General features: G+C 40.2%; 1 protein-coding gene across 1 annotated transcript in view; it reads left to right on the forward strand.

Moving 5' to 3' along the window:
* The first annotated feature begins 6,212 nt into the window (after window positions 1-6,212).
* Window positions 6,213-20,528, forward strand: part of LOC116746692 (microtubule-associated tumor suppressor 1 homolog) — a 151,767-nt gene continuing 137,451 nt past the window's right edge. Inside the window, exon 1 of the mRNA XM_032618290.1 lies at window positions 6,213-6,259. The gene's annotated coding sequence lies outside the window, so the exon portion shown is untranslated. The remainder of the gene's footprint in view (window positions 6,260-20,528) is intronic.

The raw sequence follows: 20,528 nt of genomic DNA on the forward strand, positions 1-20,528 counted from the left end.
AATAAATAAATGTTAGGCATGCATACTCAGTATAAAAGAAACATCATTTAAACAAGGAATGGTGTTGGGGAAGGTAAGTCTTTCCTTAGCTTCAAGTTCACAGGCCAGTGGGAAGGGAAATGAGTGATATCTAATTCCAAACATGAGCTCACACGAAAATCATAACTACACGAATACTAATATCCTATATTTTGTCCTCACAACAACCCCATGAGATCTAAGGAACTAATTTTATAGAAGAGACACAGATCTCAACAGGTCAAATCAATTAAAACATATCTAGGTGTCAAAACTAAGTCCAGTTTTGTCCTCGGTTTTGGAGGGATAATGGTATTTTTATTTTTTGTCCATGCCGCATGGCGTGTGGGAGCTCAGTTCCCTGACCAGGGATTGAACCAGTGTTCCCTGCAGTGGAAGCACAGAGTCTTAATCACTGAACAGCCACGGAAGTCCCAGTGGTATTTTTTGTCGTTTGTAGTAGATTTATTCTCCTATTTAAGATTTGCAGACAATAAATTTTTTTCCCCTGGGTTAAATAACAAACACATATATATATACGTGTGTATACATATACATATATATGATATTTGGATTGTAAATTAGGGAAAATTAACCATAATTTTGTAGGTACTCAAAAAGAGATCAGAAACATACTTATCCAAAATAGATAAATCTTTGGTGGTGTTACCTTACCACCCTGGATTATCAACCTGACTTCTCAATGTTCTAGAAACCCAAAGTTAAGATTGTCTTACTTTCTGGTAACTAACCAGGTGCTGACTTGACAATGTTGGCACAGGGCAATGAGACATAGGCCCACGTGATGCTAGTGAGTACACTGTATGGATAAAATAATGATGATAATATTTCCAGTGGCTGTTTCCTGAATTGCCAGCCTATGTTTAGAAAGGTGATTGTATTTTGAGGAACGCTTATGTAACAGCATGAGGGCTAATGTCTGTTGTTCATTTAATATAGGGCTCTTCCTACATCATTATGATTTTCAAACATTTGTTAGAACTTAGAGCACTAGGCCCACTTGACTGCATATCATTTGCAAGGAGGGAGATCTCAGTGTCAAGTATGGATCAGGAACTCTGAATCAAGACCAAAAGGTGCAAAAGAATTGAAGCAAAAATCAATCAGTAGATGAGGCCTGGACACAGGGTATCGGTCACAGTGAAGCAACACTGAACCCATTAAGCTCCATGGTTTGCACACTTTGCACTCTTTTTAGGTGATCACTGATCAATTAGAAAGGCCCAAGGGAAACAGAGGTGAGTTGGAAGGCTGCCCCCAGCTCTCTAAGGGTTTGCATTTGGCCAAGAGCATAAGGCCAGAGGCATAAATTAAAAGCAAATTCAAAAAGTCCAAGTAGACTGTGATAGTCTCAAAGATATGAGACTTCAGAGCTACACACTTATAATATTTGTCATGAAGCAGTAAATACTTTGAAATTGAAAATACATCCACTTTCTAAGGGAAGACTGTCAGATCAGAGCAAAGGCTAACCAGGTCCAAGTGTGACACTGTTATGTTTGTCAAGAGCAGATTATGAAGAACAGTAGTTTCTTTAGTCATGACATTTTAAGCAGTCAAAGTAAACATTTTCAAAGTGGTTTCATAACAAACTGATGGTGCTCTATATTTTTTAATTTCTTCCTAACATGAAGTGGTCAAAATCAGAATTACAGAACCACTTATTTGTGTGTGAGCTAAAATAATTTTAGCATGATGCTATAAGAATGATTCCTTCTACAGAGTCTATAAATGGAATAAAAGGACCATTGAAGATGCCTTCCATGTTATGGGAGGATGGAAAATTTCTCGGACGTTCTCATGTCATTTTGATAAGAGAAAGCTATATTTCCTTATTATTGCTACTGCTCTGGACTTAACAAGAAACTTTTTTCTTTCTTGAGATACTTATTAATCTGCAGACTTCTACCCAAGAACAACCCTACTCTGAGAGTCACCCTTCTGGAACATCGAGAGAAGTGTCCACTTGAATCTCCAAGTCCATTAAGAAGAAAAATGGATACTTAGGAACCCAAGAATTATTTGTAAATAAATCAAGACCATTCACTGCTCTGATGCTGTTTTCTTGTTGTGCAATCACTGCTACAGCTGGTCAGTGTACATATTTGACCATGCATGTGTCATCATTTTGGGATACAAGTAACAAAAGTCATGTGGCAATTTGTAATGTACACTTTTCTCTTAACAAAAATAGGAAAAAAGTCATCCACAGTACCACAGAATTCCAGCATTCTGGGTCTCTATCACTTCCAATAATTCTTTATCAAGTGGCCAACTAGAAAATTTCTGGAATGTTGTATAAAGCAACTATGTCTATCTCTGAGGTGAGGGATGTGTGGAGATGTTAGAATTTGACTGTGAGCATATTTGATTTTCTGAAGCATATATGAAGGAACTGCTATCCATGCACATCTATTTACAGTCAATCCTTGATCACAGTAGGCTGTTAAAGGGTTTGATTGACATCGGCCTGGTCCCTGATTGGGTAAATACCTTTGAGTTTTATTATACTTTGGGTTTTATTCAAAGTCACTATAAAAAAATAACCATATAAAGTTCCTTACAGTATTATCAACAATATATTGTTGTTTTCCATTCAGTAGTCTTGATTGGAAACATGAGTGAGAAAAATTTTTCTTTGAATTCAGTGCTAGGAAAAGCTTTGCTTCCACTGAGGAACTATCAGTCCCTTTTGAAAAATGGTGATTATGGCACTTGGCTACCAAGAAGCTCACTGGTTTACTCACTTGTTACTCAGTGGCATGTTTACTCTTACCTGTGTGCTTTTCCTTGGATTCTATTTTATACTTATAAATATTTATTTAAAAATTTTACTGCGCCTGTCTTTGTGAGTTGTTCAAATCCCTCGTTCAGTGAAGTGGTGGTATAAGTAAATATAAATTAATACCAAATTTTTAAAAAGAGATCAAGTTTGGGAATAAAATAAATGACTCCATGGAATTCCCATGGAATTACTTCCTCCCTACTCAAATCAATGGTACTAGAGTTTCCCTCTTGGGAATTAAGGCTGGAATTCTTTTTCCATTTCTGATTGAATGTGACTTTGGGAAAATTAGCTGGAAGCTCTACCCCAGGGAGACGTCAATGTTAATAAAATTCTAAGGTATTTGCTAACTCATCATTTTCACCGTAATCACAGCATGTTAGAATTTTATGTACTGAAGTTTTCCTTTTTAGATAAACTAGAGAACAAATAGTTTGAAAGCATCTATTGAGCATTTTGCTTTTTTCCCCCATTAATGCATGAGAAATTTGATCATTTATTTTATCTCTAAGTGAAATTAGTAGGGAGGGAATATGAGCCATTCCTGATGGCAAAACTTGAGGTGGTGAAAAATTTTAAGTTTTAGAATGGGTACTATTATTTACATGGTTCAAAATTCAAAAAATACAAAATTATATCTAGTTCAGTTTATCTTCAAACCCTGCCTTCCAGTTGTCTAGCTCCCTTCCCAAGAAGCAACCAATCTTATCAGTTTCTGGTCTATCTTTTCAGAGACATATTATGCTTCTACAAACAAACAACTGTATACAATTTCCCCTTTTTAATAGAAAATAACATACTATTACATAATTGTTCTGCATTTAAAAATTTGTGCACATAATGTATCTTGGAGATCATTTCATGAAAGTTCAAAGAGCCTTCTCATTCTTTTTTTTTAAGCCTTCATAGGATATCATTTTCTGGCTATATCATAATTTACCAGTTTTTTATTAATGAATGTACTTTAAAAAATCTTTTGTTATTAAAAATGGTGAAATAGACAAGCTTATATACACCTGCCATTTCTCATGTGTGTTGTAAGATAAATTCTTATAGGTAGACTTACTGGCTCAAAGGATACGTGCCTTTAATTTTGTAAGGTATTGTGAATTGCCCTTGACGGAGGTCATTCTAATTTACATTCATAATCTGCATTGTGACTACTTGTTTCTCCACACTTCTGTCAACACACAGTGGTTATTAAACTTTCTAATCTTTGTTAATCTGAGCAGTGAAAAAATGGTTTCTCAGTATAGTTTTAATTTGCAGTTTTCTAATGGAGAAAAAAAATGCTAACTTTTTTTTTTTTTTTTAGGACAAAGGACCACAAAGTTATGTGGGGTTATTATCACCCTTAGTATTGTTCCTGGAGTCTGTAGCAGGTCAACATTAGAGTTCAGAGATCAAGAACATGGCAACATGCCCAGAATTGAGATGGAAAAAAGTCAGCAGGCCCCATTTCAAGCATATTTGCCTTGACAGCGTCCCAGATGATGTCCCTAGAAGGTAACTTCTGTTTTTATGTGGATGCAATTAGAAGCTAAGTTTCAGATTCCCCAATGGCCCCAAAAGCTGATTCTAAGTACTTAGGAGAAGGTTTTGTTTTGTTTTTGTTTTTTCCCTTCAATCTATACCATGGAAAAATGAAGTAAAACAGGTTCTATATTTATAGATATAACTAAGCCACACAATAGAACTGTGGGGGGTTGGACCAAGTCACCTGGCTCACATGAGGGTTATAAAGATTAAATGGTATGTTTAACACCGCAGTTATTCTGCTTAGGGAGGAGGCATGTTGCTAATTAGCATATTTGCCTGGTGACTTGCAGAAACAATGTCAGTGCTTTGTTTTATTTTGGTTTGTTTTTTGGTACTTTTGCATAAGAGAGAACCATTCAAAGGTGTTTAATGCTGTACCTCTTTAAAAATAATCACAAAGGACTGTCATCATGTAATGGAATTAAAAGATTAGGAGTTAGGTTAGCTGGGTTTGTGCTTGCCCCTCACTAGCTGTGTGACCTTGAGCAAATCGCTTCACCTTTCTGAGCTTCCATTTCCTCACTTGAAAAATGGAGGTAATAATCTGACCTATATACCACTGGATCTTGCTGAAGAACTAATGGAACACTGTGCACATGAAAAGGCTTTATAACAGTAAATGGCACTACATCTGTTAGTTGATCTGATATTGATAGTATAGAAAACTTTGTCAATTACAGTATCCTCAGCTTAACTCTCAGAAAAAAACTTACTTCTCTTAAAAATCTTTTGGCAAATCCAAACCAGGTAATTAAACATTTAAAAAAAATTTCGACTCAAGTTGCCCGACATTTAATGGTTCAATAATGTTACATCCCTCGTAGGTGGACTAGCCCCTTTGGAAAAGCTTGGTATTAAAAATATGCCGATAGATGAAAATATTTTATGGGCGTAATAGACAGCTATGGTTGAAATTTGTTCAGTTTAGCAAAAAGGACGTAATTTGTGTTTAGAGAAAAGTGGGTCGGGCTTCGTTTCTGCCCCTGGTGTTCTAGTCTCCTTTCCACTTTTTTTTTTTTTTTTTTTTCGCGGTGCGCGGGCCTCTCACTGTTGTGGCCTCTCCCGTTACGGAGCACAGGCTCCGGACGCGCAGGCTCAGCGGCCATGGCTCACGGGCCCAGCCGCTCCGCGGCATGTGGGATCTTCCCGGACCAGGGCACGGACCCGTGTCGCCTGCATCGGCAGGCGGACTCTCAACCACTGCGCCACCAGGGAAGCCCTCCTTTCCACTTTTTATTCGAAGATCTAACAGCTGGAGCTCATGGCTTTAACCTTTAATAGGTGTTTGCTGGTAAACCTCTTAGAAGCACGAAGATAGTACAGAGCGGGAGTCAGACACTCTGAAGAGTCAGTCACTGCTGGTTCCTTGCAAACCTCCGCCCAGATAATTCTGCCACCTTCCCACTCCCTATCCCCACCCTGTCCCCCCCTCGCGGCCCTGCCCCATGGCGAGAGGGAAGCCAGGGAGCTGGCACGGAAAACACAGGTGGCAAGAGGGGGAGTAGGAGGCAAGATCCACTCGGCAGCAGGCCAGGTTTGGGGCCCCAGCTCTGGGCACGGATGAGCCCCGGTCGCCCGCGGGGACCTGCGTGGTTTCGGACCTGTGAGGTCTCGGGCCTCTGTGGTCTCCGACCTGCGCTTCTACCAGGTGCGCAGGCAGCATCCCGGGGCGCCGCGTCGCGCGTGGCAACAGGTGCATCGCGTCCAGGAACAGACGCCGCAGGCGTGGGGCGGGTCGGCACTTAGCCCGGGAGCGCGCGCGGCTCCGGGATTGGGACCCGGGAGCGCGAGAGGAAGGAGGGAGCTGGCGGGCGGGCCAGGCCCGCCTACCTGCGGAGCGGAGCCCAGCCGAGCGGAGCGGAGCGCGGCGGGAGCCTCCAAGGCCGGTGTCTCGAGGTACAGCCCCACGCGTCTTTCAAGTTTCTTGGGGCGCAGCGCCCTTGGCTGCCGCCTGGCCTTTGTCTCCAGCTGCGAGACGCAGGCTGGGGCCGCCTGGAAGGGGCGGCGGCGGGCGAGGGGGGCAGAGGGGGCCGAGTTTTGCCATTTACAAGTTTCCCGAGCTCCCAGCCCTGGCTCCACCCCCGGCGGCCGGAGAGGCGGGGAGGCTGGGGCGCCCCGGACTCCGGGTTCCCGCCTGGCAGTTGCAGCGGCTGGTGGGGGCGGGAGTTGGCGACAAGCCGTGGGTCCTCAGGTGCAGGCGCTGCCCGCTGGGCACTGGGCCTCCCGGGTGGGCCTGGCGCGACTCCGCCGAGGGTCCAAAGGGCGCCCGGGCTCGGAGTGCTGGTCTCCCGGCTCCCCGGGGGCTCGGGGTTGGCTCGAGGCGCTGCGGGTAAGTGCGGAGTTGCGTCGATTGCCCAGCCGGTGCGCAGTGGGGATCTCGGGAGAGTGTGGAGAGCGGACGCCCTGAACGCGACCGTCACAGGGTGCCGGACTGGCTCCGAGGGAGAGGGCGGGTATTCTGGGACCTTGGGTGCCAAAGTTGGGGGAAAGATGGGGAGGCTGTGGAGGGCTGGTCTCACGGCGAGGGGTGGGGGGAGGGAGCAGCGCAGCTTGTGCGGAAGGGACGGATGCAGATTACGTAGCTGTCACCTTGAAAGTGACCGAAGGCGTTTACTTTAGAGTTAGTTACGCAGACTGACAAGCCCGCAGCCGGAAGCCGCCCACCAGACACTTGACCCGCCTGGGCCCGTCCGGACCCCCCTAGGTCCGTCCGGAGCCCCCTGGGCCTGGCACTCAGTCTTCCTGCTGGGCGGTTCGCTTGGGCCCATTCTCAGCATAAGCAATCAGGGCTGAAAAGATGGCATTAATGAGGTTGCTGCAATTCCCAAGGTCCTCTCGCCTGTGTCTTATTACTTCCTGCGGTTCACATGTGCTTTTGTAGCTCTTTAGAAAAATGCACTCTTAACTAAGGTCACCTGATTGACTACAGTAATTAGTGGACTTAGGTGTTTACCTACCTTAAATAAATCTCTGTCCTTTTTTTTTTGTCAGACATAAACTCTTTTCTACTAAGTTATTTATTGATTCTGACTTGGACGAGCTTATTTTGGAGTAAGAATGGAGAGATTAATTCTTCATTTAGCCTGCAAAAGTTTCACATGCCCCATTAACTACTATTTGTTTCAAGTAGTCAGTATACTAAGAAATCCAGTGTGTTTTGTTTTCTTTGTTTGAATAAAGTCTTAGGCGAAACGGGAGATGAAAGCATTTGTGTTTTGCCAGGTGATAGGAATTCAATTATCTTCACATTAAACCTTGAGCCCTTGCTCTGGAGGGTGAGCCTGGAGGGAAAGAGGCAGACCATCTAGGAGGCAGGGGAATTTAAAAAAATGAGAGTAGCTCCTTCCTGGGAACCTATGACCTCCTTAGGGAGTTTAGATACACTTAGATAATAGTGTGTGGTTAACCCTGAAAGGAATTGCATAGTTGGAATTGCAGTTCTGTAGGCAAACCTATTTTTCAGGGATAATTAGGGGAGGAAATGATGGGCAATTTAAATCGAACCAATGATGTCCTGTTTGTATAATGCTTTACAATGTATAAAGTGCTTTTATTGATTTTTTTTTTTTCTCCCCTCAAGTACAAAATTCCCTAAGGAAAGTTAGGCTCTAGAGCACAGGCTCAGTAGTTGTGGCACACTGGCTTAGTTGCTCCGTGGCCTGTGGGATCATCCTGGATCAGGGCTCGAACCCGTGTCCCCTACACTGGCAGGTGGATTCTTAACCACCACACCACCAGGGAAGTCCCACAGTATTTTCTTTATACTTGCTAACCTAGAGCAGATTTACTTATTACAGTATATAGTTTATATAAAACTATAACTGTAGTTAATAGTGTTGCATGATGTTTTCTTTTCTGCTTAACATATCATGAGAAACCTCCCATGTCATTACAGTTCTACATAATATTAGTGGCTACATAATACTACACTGTATAGATGTAACAATTTAACCATTTCCTTATAGCTGAACTTTTCATTTATTTCCAATTACTATTATTAAATATATACTGATGCAACAAATATCCTTTATAAAACTTTATATATCTCCTGTATTTCCTTAGGATGGAGTCCTGTGGAATACAGTTGATGGCTCAAAGATCTATTGATACAGAGTGACCACTGCTTCCAAAAAAAAATGTTTTACCAAAGTTTGTTCCCACCAGTTCCCATTCTATGAGAGTACTTGTGTTACTGTATTTTTGTTAATATGGAGACTCATCCTGCAAAGGAAAAATAATTATTGCCAGCCTTATAGGTGAACAGTGCTATCTCAGTATTTAAATTTCATTTTTTTGATTCCAAATGATGTTGAATATAAAAAATCTCTAGTTATTTTCCATTTTTATTCCCTTTTAATTGAATGTAGTGCCCAGTTTTTCTCCTGGAGATACTAGTATTTTTCTAGTAATTCATAAGAGCCTTTGATAGTAAACTTTTGCCTTTCGTCGTGCAGATATTCGCCCCCCTCCAATTTTGTCTTTGTCTTATAAAGGCAAACACTTAGCACATGTTTATAGTAGTTTTGACTTATAGAAGTTCTGTACTTTAATGTAGCCAAATCTGTTGACTTTCTAAAAAACAAAAATTTTAACTCTTCTGAATCATAGCCCAAGAATGATGTATGACAGTGGCACAAGATAAATTTTACAAGAATTCTCCAGAATCCTGAATTGGATTTTTTTCAAATCCATTAGGAGAATCTCCATGTCTTGGAGTAGAGACTGTTGCAAAACAGATTGCTCTGTTGATGAGAGATAGTTGTGCATGGTATGTAACATTAGGAACAACATTCTTTGAAATCTGAGAAGAAAGTTTTAAATCCCAGGGAATGAGCTTTCAGATCTGTTCTGTGATTATGTAAACTGGGCTCACAATCCATTTATCTTCAGTAGTTCATTTATAGTATTATCTTGTCACAATTCTTTTTTTATTCATTATTGTAGTTTCATACTGAATTGTTGTTTTAAAAATGTTAACACTTTTTAAAATTTTTATTTTATTTTTTAGTTTTTGGCTGTGTTGGGTCTTCGTTGCTGTGTGCGGGCTTTCTCTAGTTGCGGCTAGCCAGGGCTGCACTCCTTGATGTGTGTGGGCTTCTCATTGCGGGGGCTTCTCTTGGGGCAGCATGGGTTCTAGGCGCGCCAGCTTCAGTAGTTGCAGCACGCGGGCTCAGTAGTTGTGGCTCACAGGCTCTAGAGCACAGGCTCAGTAGTTGTGGCACACGGGCTTAGTTGCTCTGCAGCATGTGGGCGCTTCCTGGACCAGGGCTCAAACCCGTGTCCCCTGCATTGGCAGGTGGATTCTTTTTTTTTTTTCCCACACACACACACACACACTGTATTTTATTTTTACAAGAGATAAATAAACTGACACCAAGCATTGCAAATGGATGACCACAATAAAAGCAACAATGATTGCAATTACCAAACACGAAACACACTCATACTATGTCATAATATTGACATTCAGTCCAGTAATCCTCCACTGTGACAGCTCCTTTACTTTGCAGTGAAAATTGATTTGTATATTTTTTGCCTCTGAGTCCTTGTGGGATTTTTTTTATTCAAACAGAAAGTCACAAAAATTATAATCATCCTCATCAGTTCACTCAGTCCCATGTAATTTTTTTTCATCTTTTGTTAGCACTTTCATGAATTCATCAGTTTTCCATTAGAGTTCTGAAAATGTTTATTCATTCAGCAGTAGAGTCAGTTATCAGAAACCTGTACTTGTCAGAGTCTTTTCCATGAATTCCTTGAAGATGAAACCCTTTTATAGGAACATTTTTGCAAAAGCATCAGAGTACACCCAGAACTGTCTGTAAATGACAAAAGACTTACAAATGACCAGGGTTAAAGTTTTGATGAAAGTTCATAATAATGCAATTGACAAGGAAATTTAGTTATTTCTGAGATATACATTTTAAAGTAATAACTAGAGTTATGACTTATAACATTATACCAGAACATATAAGATTTTTAGAAATTTCATGTAATGTCTGAAGCATTTATATTAACATATATCCATACAAATAACCCAAAGAAAGTTTTGTATTAGTTGTTTTTTTTTGTTTTTTTATATTGCAGGTTCTTATTAGTCATCAGTTTTATACACATCAGTGTATACATGTCAATCCCAATCGCCCAATTCAGTACACCACCATCCCCACCCCACCACGGTTTTCCCCCTTTAGTGTGCATACGTTTGTTCTCTTCATCTGTGGCTCAACTTCTGCCCTGCAAACCAGTTCATCTATCATTTTTCTAGCAGTAACCACTGCTCCAGCAGGGAAGCCCCATACTGAATTGTTGATATGAGTCTTTTTTTTTCTTTTCTTTTTTTTCTTGTGAATTATGACTATTTATTTCACATGCCTCCCCTTTGAACAACCACAACATAGACATTCAAGAAAAAGAAGAAAACAGTCTTCAGCTGATTCAAACCAGTGATACCAAAAGACTCACTATCTATTTATACACAGGATAACTATATTCTTAAGTAACCAGTTACTCCTACACCTTTCATTTTCTTTTCCTTACCCATCCTCATCTCTATTGTTTTTAAACATCTTTATTGCAGTATAATTGCTTTACAATGGTGCGTTAGTTTCTGCTGTATAACAAAGTGAATCAGCTATATGTATACAAACATCCCCATATTTCCTCCCTCTTGCATCTCCCCCACCCTCCCTATCCCACCCCTCTAAGTGGTCACAAAGCACCGAGCTGATCTCCCTGTACTAGTGGCTGCTTCCCACTAGCTATTTTACGTTTGGTAGTGTATATATGTCCATGCCACTCTCTTCGTCCCAGCTTACCCTTCCCCCTGCCCGTGTCCTCAAGTCCATTCTCTACATCTGCATCTTTATTCCTGTCCTGCCCCTAGGGTTTTCAGAACCATTTTTTTTTAGATTCCATATATTTGTGTTAGCATACGGTATTTGCTTACTCTGTATGACAGACTCTAGGTCCATCCACCTCACTACAAATAACTCAATTTCATTTCTTTTTATGGCTGAGTAATAGTCCATTGTATATATGTGCCACATCTTCTTTATCCATTCATCTGTTGATGGACACTTAGGTTGCTTCCATGTCCTGGCTATTGTAAATAGAGCTGCAATGAGCATTGTGGTACATGACTCTTTTTGAATGATGGTTTTCTCAGGGTATATGCCCAGTAGTGGGATTGCTGGGTCGTATGGTGGTTCTTTTTTTTTTTTAACAAATTTGTTTGTTTTATTTATTTATTTTTGGCTGTGTTGGGTCTTTGTTGCTGTGCACAGGCTTTCTCTAGTTGCGGCGAGCGGGGGCTACTCTTGTTTTCAGTGCGCAAGCTTCTTGTTGTGGTGGCTTCTCTTGTCGCAGAGCACGGGCTCCAGGCGCATGGGCCTCAGTAGTTGTGGCTTGCAGGCTCTAGAGCGCAGGCTCAGTAGTTGTGGCTCACGGGCTTAGTTGCTCCACAGCATGTGGAATCCTCCCGGACCAGGGCTCGAACCCGTGTCCCCTGTGTTGGCAGGCAGGTTCTTAACCACTGTGCCACCAGGGAAGCCCCGTATGGTAGTTCTTTTTTTTTTAAGTTTTATTTTATTTATTTTTTTATACAGCAGGTTCTTATTAGTTACCCATTTTATACATATTACTGTATACATGTCAATCCCAATCTCTCAATTCATCCCACTCCCCCACTTTCCCCTCTTGGTGTCCATACATTTGTTCTCTACATCTGTGTCTCTATTTCTGCCCTGCAAACTGGTTCATCTGTACCATTTTTCTAGGTTCCACATGTATGCGTTAATATACGTTATTTATTTTTCTCTTTCTGACTTACTTCATTCTGTATGATAGTCTCTAGATCCATCCATGTCTCTACAAATGACCCAATTTCGTTCCTTTTTATGGTTGAGTAGTATTCCATTGTATATATGTGCCACATCTTCTTTATCCATTCATGTGTCGATGGGCATTTAGGTTGCTTCCATGACCTGGCTATTGTAAATAGTGCTGCAATGAACATTGAGGTGCATGTATCTTTTTGAATGATGGTTTTCTCTGGGTATATGCCCAGCAGTGGGATTGCTGGGTCATATGCTAATTCTGTTTCTAGTTTTTTAAGGAACCAGTATGAGTCTTTTCTTGATGTCTGATAAGATGTATATGTAATTTAAAATGTTTTCCAAATTAATTTTTAACACTACTCATAAACTACTGACTTGAGGGGGGAAAAAAAAAGCCTTCCAGATTTCTCAAACTTGGGTTATCTTTCCATACGATGGAAGCTTAAATATACCCTGAGGATGGCTAAAGACCTCACTAAGAGTGCTCTCTCCGTAGGAGCCTGAGTTCCTGCCTTTCCCTCCCCATCTTTTTGAGCCTAACAATAAGCCATAGGCCCATATATGAGCTGTGAGGATGAGGTTGGTATGTGGTGTGTGTTTGGAGGTACTTAGAAATGGGCCCAGACTCTCTGGAGGTAGGTGAACCTAGGAGGAAGTGACCATCAGCACTTAGCTGGCAGCAGTGGCTTGGGCAGCAGTGGCTTGTGGCCGCCGCAGGAGATAAAGAGTGACCAAGAATGAGTGATCCTAACCTGCAGGAAAAGGAGGATTAAATGGTTTGGTATGACATTAGCCAGCCTGAAATGTGGTTCAGAAAAGCATGCTTTGATCAGGATTCTCCACACTTGGCTCGGGACGGTCCAGTGTAACTAGGAACTGAGTTTGCCAACTTCTAACAATTTACTTCTAAACAAGTTTTATAAAAGATTGCCCTAATGGTAGTTACCTTTTTTTTTTTTTTTTTTTTTTTGGCCGCATCATGCAGCATTCGAGATCTTAGTTCCTCGACCAGGGATCAAATCCGTGCCCCCTGCAGTGGAAGCGGGAGACCTAACCACTGGACTGCTAGGGAAGTCCCTGGTAGTTTCCCTTTTAAAATGACTTCAGTATTCTTTGAAATCAGCAGTTATTACTCTTCTGTGTGGGTGGTTATTCATGATATTAATGCATGACTTTTTCTTGTTCACTTGGCTCCAGATGAAAAAGATGTTTCCATTTTGGGGGTGACAGATTTGGGGACTAATCTTTACTGTGTAGATAGATACAATAAAACTTAATTTTCATATACCATAAGTAAATTTGCAGTTTGTGAGTGCCCTGTTGTCTAACTTTTACACAATCAAGGAAGAAATGGTTTTCTCCACAAATTTAGAGTGTAAACAAGGTTGAACCTAGCGATATTTTACTTAGGTAAATAGCTTTCGAGCATTTTAGAAGTACATATTTGCATACAAATCTGATTCCCAAACAACTTTGTTTGTTCATTAAAGCTAGTAGGTTTTCCTTAGCCTTGTGTTTAAGTCCCATACTGAAGAGAAGTAAAAATGTATTTACTTAAAGATAAACTGTATTTAGGTCTTGCGAGTAGGCCCAGATCTAAATTAATAAATGTTTTTGTGTACACATTACTTACATGAGTAAAAGAAAATCCACACATCCAACCTGTAGTCTAACCTAAAACTTTTATTTCATTTTGAAGCTGTAAAACTACAGATAGTTTTAAAGGCAGTTAAAGTTTCTTTTAAGGAAACATTTACCTCTTTAGTAGGGTTGAATAGATTCTTCTTGAGCAGTGAAGGAAGATGAAGAGTGGGCCATAAGTTTCTCAAGCTAGCTGGAAAGGGCAGAGTGGTCGCGAGGAAATTTCTTCCAGGTATTGTCATTTCGTTTGAAATTGTACTGATTTCACGTTTCAGTAAGAGCCGTGCTGAGCTGAAGGGCAGGCCTGGCCAGCCCCCTACTGTGTGTACACAGCACAAGGAAGAGCTGAGACTAGGAAGAAAACAGCCAGGAACGAATTGGTCTTCTAGGTAAGGTGCCATGGAGAGAGGGTTTTAAAGCCATTAAATTACCTTATCATTCTTTTAATTCGTGCCTTGTCAATTTATATTTAAGTTCAATGCAAAGAAAAGAAAATCAGTGTTTAGTTTGAGGGCGAATCATTCATAATCACACTGATCTTCTGCAGTTAACCAAAACATTTCAGGACATTTTGTGTCCTCAGTTGGCACTGAGGAAGGAGCCCCTCTGGGAGAGAGTCACACTTATCAAAAGAGTAGGAAGGAGAGGTGAAAAAATATATTCTTGTGTGAATAAACATATAGCATGACTAATGTTTATGGCAGTGTTCACGTTTGACTGTTGGCTGTTAACTCATCTTCTATGCTTTTTCTGCATTAGAAACTTGGTAATATTTAACTCGGGCATTATTTACATACACCACAATTCTGAAGGAAAAGTCAAAATTTCTTCATCTTATTTCAGATAAGCAGGTCATATAATGTGTTCAGCAGTGTTCAGTGACAAATGAGAAATTCCCTTTTATATTTATCTTGTAGATGGTCTTGATGGTTGGTAACAATTAATGATATCCAGTTGAAACTGCATCTTTTTTTTTTTTTTTTTTTAACATCTTTATTGGGGTATAATTGCTTTACAATGGTGTGTTAGTTTCTGCTTTATAACAAAGTGAATCAGCTATACATATACATATGTTCCCATATGTCTTCCCTCTTGCGTCTCCCTCCCTCCCACTCTCCCCATCCCACCCCTCCAGGCTGTCCCAAAGCCCCGAGCTAAAACCCTGTGCCTTGCGGCTGCTTCCCCCTAGCTATCTACCTTACTACGTTTGTTAGTGTGTATATGTCCATGACTCTCTCTCGCCCTGTCAAAACTCACCCTTCCCCCTCCCCATATCCTCAAGTCCGTTCTCCAGTAGGTCTGCGCCTCTATTCCTGTCTTATCCCTAGGTTCTTCGTGACATTTTTTCCCCTTAAATTCCATATATATGTGTTAGCATACGGTATTTGAATTTTTCTTTCTGACTTACTTCACTCTGTATGACAGACTCTAGGTCTATCCATCTCATTACAAATAACTCAATTTCATTTCTTTTTAAGGCTGAGTAATATTCCATTGTGTATATGTGCCACATCTTCTTTATCCATTCGTCCGATGATGGGCGCTTAGGTTCTTTCCATCTCTGGGCTATTGTAAATAGAGCTGCAATGAACATTTTGGTACATGACTCTTTTTGAATTTTGGTTTTCTCAGGGTATATGCCAAGTAGTGGGATTGCTGGGTCATATGGTAATTCTATTTGTAGTTTTTTAAGGAACCTCCATACTGTTCTCCACAGTGGCTGAACCAATTCACATTCCCACCAGCAGTGCAAGAGTGTCCCCTTTTCTCCACACCCTCTCCAGCATTTATTGTTTCTAGATTTTTTGATGATGGCCATTCTGACTGGTGTGAGATGATATCTCATTGTAGTTTTGATTTGCATTTCTCTAATGATTAATGATGTTGAGCATTCCTTCATGTGTTTGTTGGCATTCTTTATATCTTCTTTGGAGAAATGTCTGTTTAGGTCTTCTGCCCATTTTTGGATGGGGTTGTTTGTTTTTTTGTTATTGAGCTGCATGAGCTGCTTGTAAATTTTGGAGATTAATCCTTTGTCAGAAACTGCATCTTTTAAAAACATAGTTCCCTTGGCTAGCTTCATGGAACAAAAATAGAAGCCAGTATAGATATAAGTAGTCTAAGATATGACATCCACACATGGACTCACCCCCTTTTCCCAACCTCTGTGTCAAGTTGACTGAGTTGTATTTACCAGAAGAGCTACCAGTTAAACCTCCCTGTGCTATAAAAAGTCTTTTTTCTTGTACAGTAAACTGCTACACTATAGTCATCTTATTCCTGGGCAGATTATAGAGTTGAACCATGTCTGCACACTTCTGCTAACCTAATAGTCTATAATTCAAATGAGGATTTCCAATGTCTTGGTGGTGAGAGAGTAAGAAAGATGGGAGAAATGGGTTACAGAGGGTAAATTCTTTTATTTACCAAGAAAAATGAGCTTGTTTTGTTGGTCTTCAATCTAGACCCTATATGTAGAGCCAGGCCACTTATAGTGTACAGTTAGGATTATGTTTGTTTCTTTTTTTTTGCGCTACGCGGGCCTCTCACTGTTGTGGCCTCTCCCGTCGTGGAGCACAGGCTCCGGACACGCAGGCTCAGCAGGCATGGCTCACGGGCCCAGCTGCTCCGCGGCATGTGGGATCTTCCCAGACCGGGGCACGAACCTGTGTCCCCTGCATCGGCAGGCGGATTCTCAACCACTGCACCACCAGGGAAGCCCGAGGATTATGTTTTTATGTTAAGTGATGAATAAAAGGCATGAGTAACAGTCCTTGCTGTTGGAATCTTAAGTTTGATTTTCCTCTGCCTCAAACCATGATTTGAGCACTTTCTACGGGCCAAAGACTGTGCAGGGTAGATATAGGGGAAAAAAAGGAAAACTGCTCCAGTTCTCAGAGGAGTCAGCCAGAAAAGCCTCCGCCATTGGGAAAAGGGCAGTTTGGGACAGTTAGTGTGTCCAGGTTACTAGACATATCCTCTTGAGTCGTTACCATTGTGTCATACATTGGAAATTCTGCTTACTACATTGACCAAATTTTAGTAGACATAAAGTTTTTTTTGACATTTTTCGTTATCTAAAGACTTCTGATCCTTAATCACTCTTATTCTTTTCCTTCTCACCAAAAGATACTTAGCACTACAGTCTGTGGTTTCACTTACTTTCTCTGGATAAGCTTTTTAGTGACTTTTTCCCATATCTTTTTATTACTTCTCATGAGCTTCTTGAGGATAGGGTCTAAACCTTATGATGCTGGGTAAGACTGTACTTTGAATAATTATTTGTACCAGATGTAGCCTGGAATAAATCATCTAGAGCTCTGAGCTCTGATGGCATGGAAGTTTGAAATTCTTTCTTCAGTTAGTCACAGCTACTAGAGGTCTTCTAAGGCTGAGATATTAATTTCCTCACTGCTTTTCTCGACTTTTCTCCTTGTCCTCTCTTGGTGCCTCTCCCCTCCATCCACCGTGGTGCACTCAGCAAGCAGCTCAGCCTGTCACTTCATGTCCCTCTGGAAGACTGTACCATTAGGAGTTAGGGTCCCATAGAGCTGGAAGGCATGAGGCTGCTATTCCTTTGGAGTTATAGTTCTGTTTTATTATGAAGTGCCATTCTCAGAACATCTGGTATACCCATGTGCAAATACTTGTACAGAATTAATTCCACTTGTGATCATTTAATTCCGTTCTCCATTTAGGCAGACAGTCACGTGTTGACAGTTTCTCGTGAATAAAGACTTGGGCTGTTTCTTGTCTGGGGAAATATGTATTTACATTTTAAAGAGGGATTTAGATGAATTTTCAGTCTGGGATTGCTTCTCTTAATACCTTTAATAAGATTTGTTTCAGAGTAGTTTTGCGTTTCTGTAGAACTTTTTGATGATTCACTAGAATTGCTGGCTATTGAATTTGATGTAGTTCTCAAGTATTGAATTTTGTGTTTAACGCTTAAAAAGTTCTGATGTGGCTTTATGGAGATATTTAATGACAACTATGCAGAGTGATTTACTAATTCATTTTAATGCCAGTATAAGAAGAATGGGTCCAGTCAATGAAAAGGAAATGGAGATAGGAAAAATCCTGCATTTCTCTTTTTATGAAAAATACTTTAAGTGATTTTATATTGCAGATGTGACCATTTTTTCTCTTAGTTGTGACTATTATGTTAGAAAATGTTGGTTACATCTTGTTACGCTGAACATTTAAAATTTATAACTGTATAGGTACATAATCAAATAAAAATTGTTTTCTACTACTTATATGGTATATGTGGAAGCCTCCAGGGCTGATTATTGTTTTTTTTGTCTCTGCTTGCTCTTGTTTTTATTAAAATTGGAATAATAAAACAAATAGAGGTATTTCAACCTTGAGCTAGATTTTCCTCACCCTGATGTCCATTATGAAACCTTGGGGGCATACTGTGTTATAGAACTGGAAAAAATGTTACTGGTATCCAGAACATTTGGCACAAGGATGTACTAGAGAGCGCACAGGCTTTGAAGTTAGACCAAATAGGGTTTGTGTCTGAGCTCTTCAATGTTAGCTTCGAGGCTTTGGATAAGTTAATTCAATGCCTTTGCACCCAGCTGCCTCTTCAGGACAGTGGGGATAATACCTGTCTCCTGGAGTTATTCTACCACAGTGCCTAATATATGAAAGGTATAAATGCTAATAATTTTCCTTTGTTTCTTGTTTTAAACCTCTTCTTATTCATGGATAGGAAGTTTCATTAATTTTCTCCACTCAATTTTGGGGGTGTTGCTTGGATCCTCTGGTGTTCTCTGTAGGGAATTAAATTCCAGGAATTTAATTAAATTCCAGGAATTCCTCTTCCTTAAAAAGAATTGGTTTATACCAGTACCAGTTGAGATTATTCATTATTTATTCTTCAACTCCACCTTGGTTACCTCTTGGATTTCTTGGAAGTTTGTGTTTAGTGGAGTTGCTGATTTTTGTTTTTATATTTGAGCTGTACTTTTTTTAATTAAAGTAGATACTTTCATCTTTGCTAAAATCTGTAAATTATGTTGCCAGTTTGCTGTCAGCACATTCTAAAAGCTCTCAGAATTGAATCATCACTCTGAACCAGTAAAGCGCTTGTGGATTTTAAAGTACTGCCATCCTCTGTTCTAATTTTTAACCTGTAACTTAGTCCAACAGCATTCATATTTAAGAGTTTTGGTTTTAAAATGTTACCATTAATATATATAATTATTGAGGTAATGCTGAATTTTCATCTTTTGGACAAAGTGAAATAAAACAGCACCATATGTTTTTGGAAAGTAACTTGTAAGTACGACATTAAGGACGTTTTCATTCAGTTATCACATCAACCCTATGAGGTAAACAGGGCAGGTTGTGAGAGCTCTGTTTTATACATGAGGAAATTGAGAAGCAGAACTCTTTGGATAAATGTTTTGTATTATGATGAGTAAGTTATGGTACCAGGACTAGGACCGAGATCTTCCCTCCTGGTCCATTCCCCACTCCAAATATGATACTGTTACTTGACTACTTCTAATGCCATAAGAAGTAATAAATCACTGTTGCTAGGATTTTCTTCACATTGCTGCTGCAGTGGGATCAAAGGCACATGGTAGTTTGGAAATGTAAAATTTCAGATGACATAGCTTAGAATTATGGTTTGTTGTTTTTCCATTTTCTAGCCCCAGAACATAAAACGGAATGTTAAATCTTGTAAGCCATTATGATTAGTAGCAGAAATGGAAAATTGACAGTTACAGATCATTACAACAGTATATTACATTTCTATAAGAATTTATAGTTTTCAGACTGCTTTTTCAAAAAGAACCTAATTAGATTCCTTTGAACGATCATCTGAATCATTTGATTATACAACAGTACATTGTAAAGTATACCCATTTTACAGATAGTAATGCAGGGTCATGCATGTTGAATAGCGACTAATATTTTTCTGAAACATTTTTTTTTTTCCTATGGAAGCTTTGAATCCTATTTCCTTATTTTAAGCTACATAGAGGCAGGTAATTCTTGGGCGGATGGAGTTAATCCCAGGTAGAAATTTAACTAGGAGGTGAGGCCTGTTGTTAACCAGAACTGGGAAGAGAATGTCCCGTAAAACCACAGTTACGCCTTGGGTATCAACCATGGTTTCTAGCCCTAAAGGTCAACAGTTCTTATTACCAAAGTGACTTCTAAGGAATGTCTGCTGTTAGGACTTGGAAAGGAGGCCCCTTCAGGGAGGTTGGCTCTTCCTTGGGCTGCCCCTGTGAGTTACATATGTACATGTACATATGTACACTGACCTTCTGTTTAGGCACTCATATTGGCCAGTGGAAAGCCCAACACAGATAATCATTCTCAAGTAAAGGCTACAGGAAGTCGGTGTTTAATGAAGGTTGCGAGATAAAATGTGAGGTGTTGACTTGTGTAACTGCACCCACACATAATGACACACACACACACACAGTGACATTTTTCAATTGGTCTTGGAGTGATTCAAATGGAGAATTATTTCCTTCTCGCCAAGTGGATTTTGAAGGGATATGGCAAGTGTCTAAAGGAGTCTAAACATGTCCCTGTTCATGATCATTTAACACTTTCAGGAAAAGATTTTATTTTAGCTTTGAACTCTACCCTGTGCACCTGGTCTGTCCTTATTTCCCTCAAACAGCCTGGGCTATTTTTTGGGTAATTTCTTTAAG

The sequence above is a fragment of the Phocoena sinus genome, chromosome 21, assembly GCF_008692025.1.
Source record: "Phocoena sinus isolate mPhoSin1 chromosome 21, mPhoSin1.pri, whole genome shotgun sequence".
In the NCBI taxonomy this organism is placed as follows: domain Eukaryota; kingdom Metazoa; phylum Chordata; class Mammalia; order Artiodactyla; family Phocoenidae; genus Phocoena; species Phocoena sinus.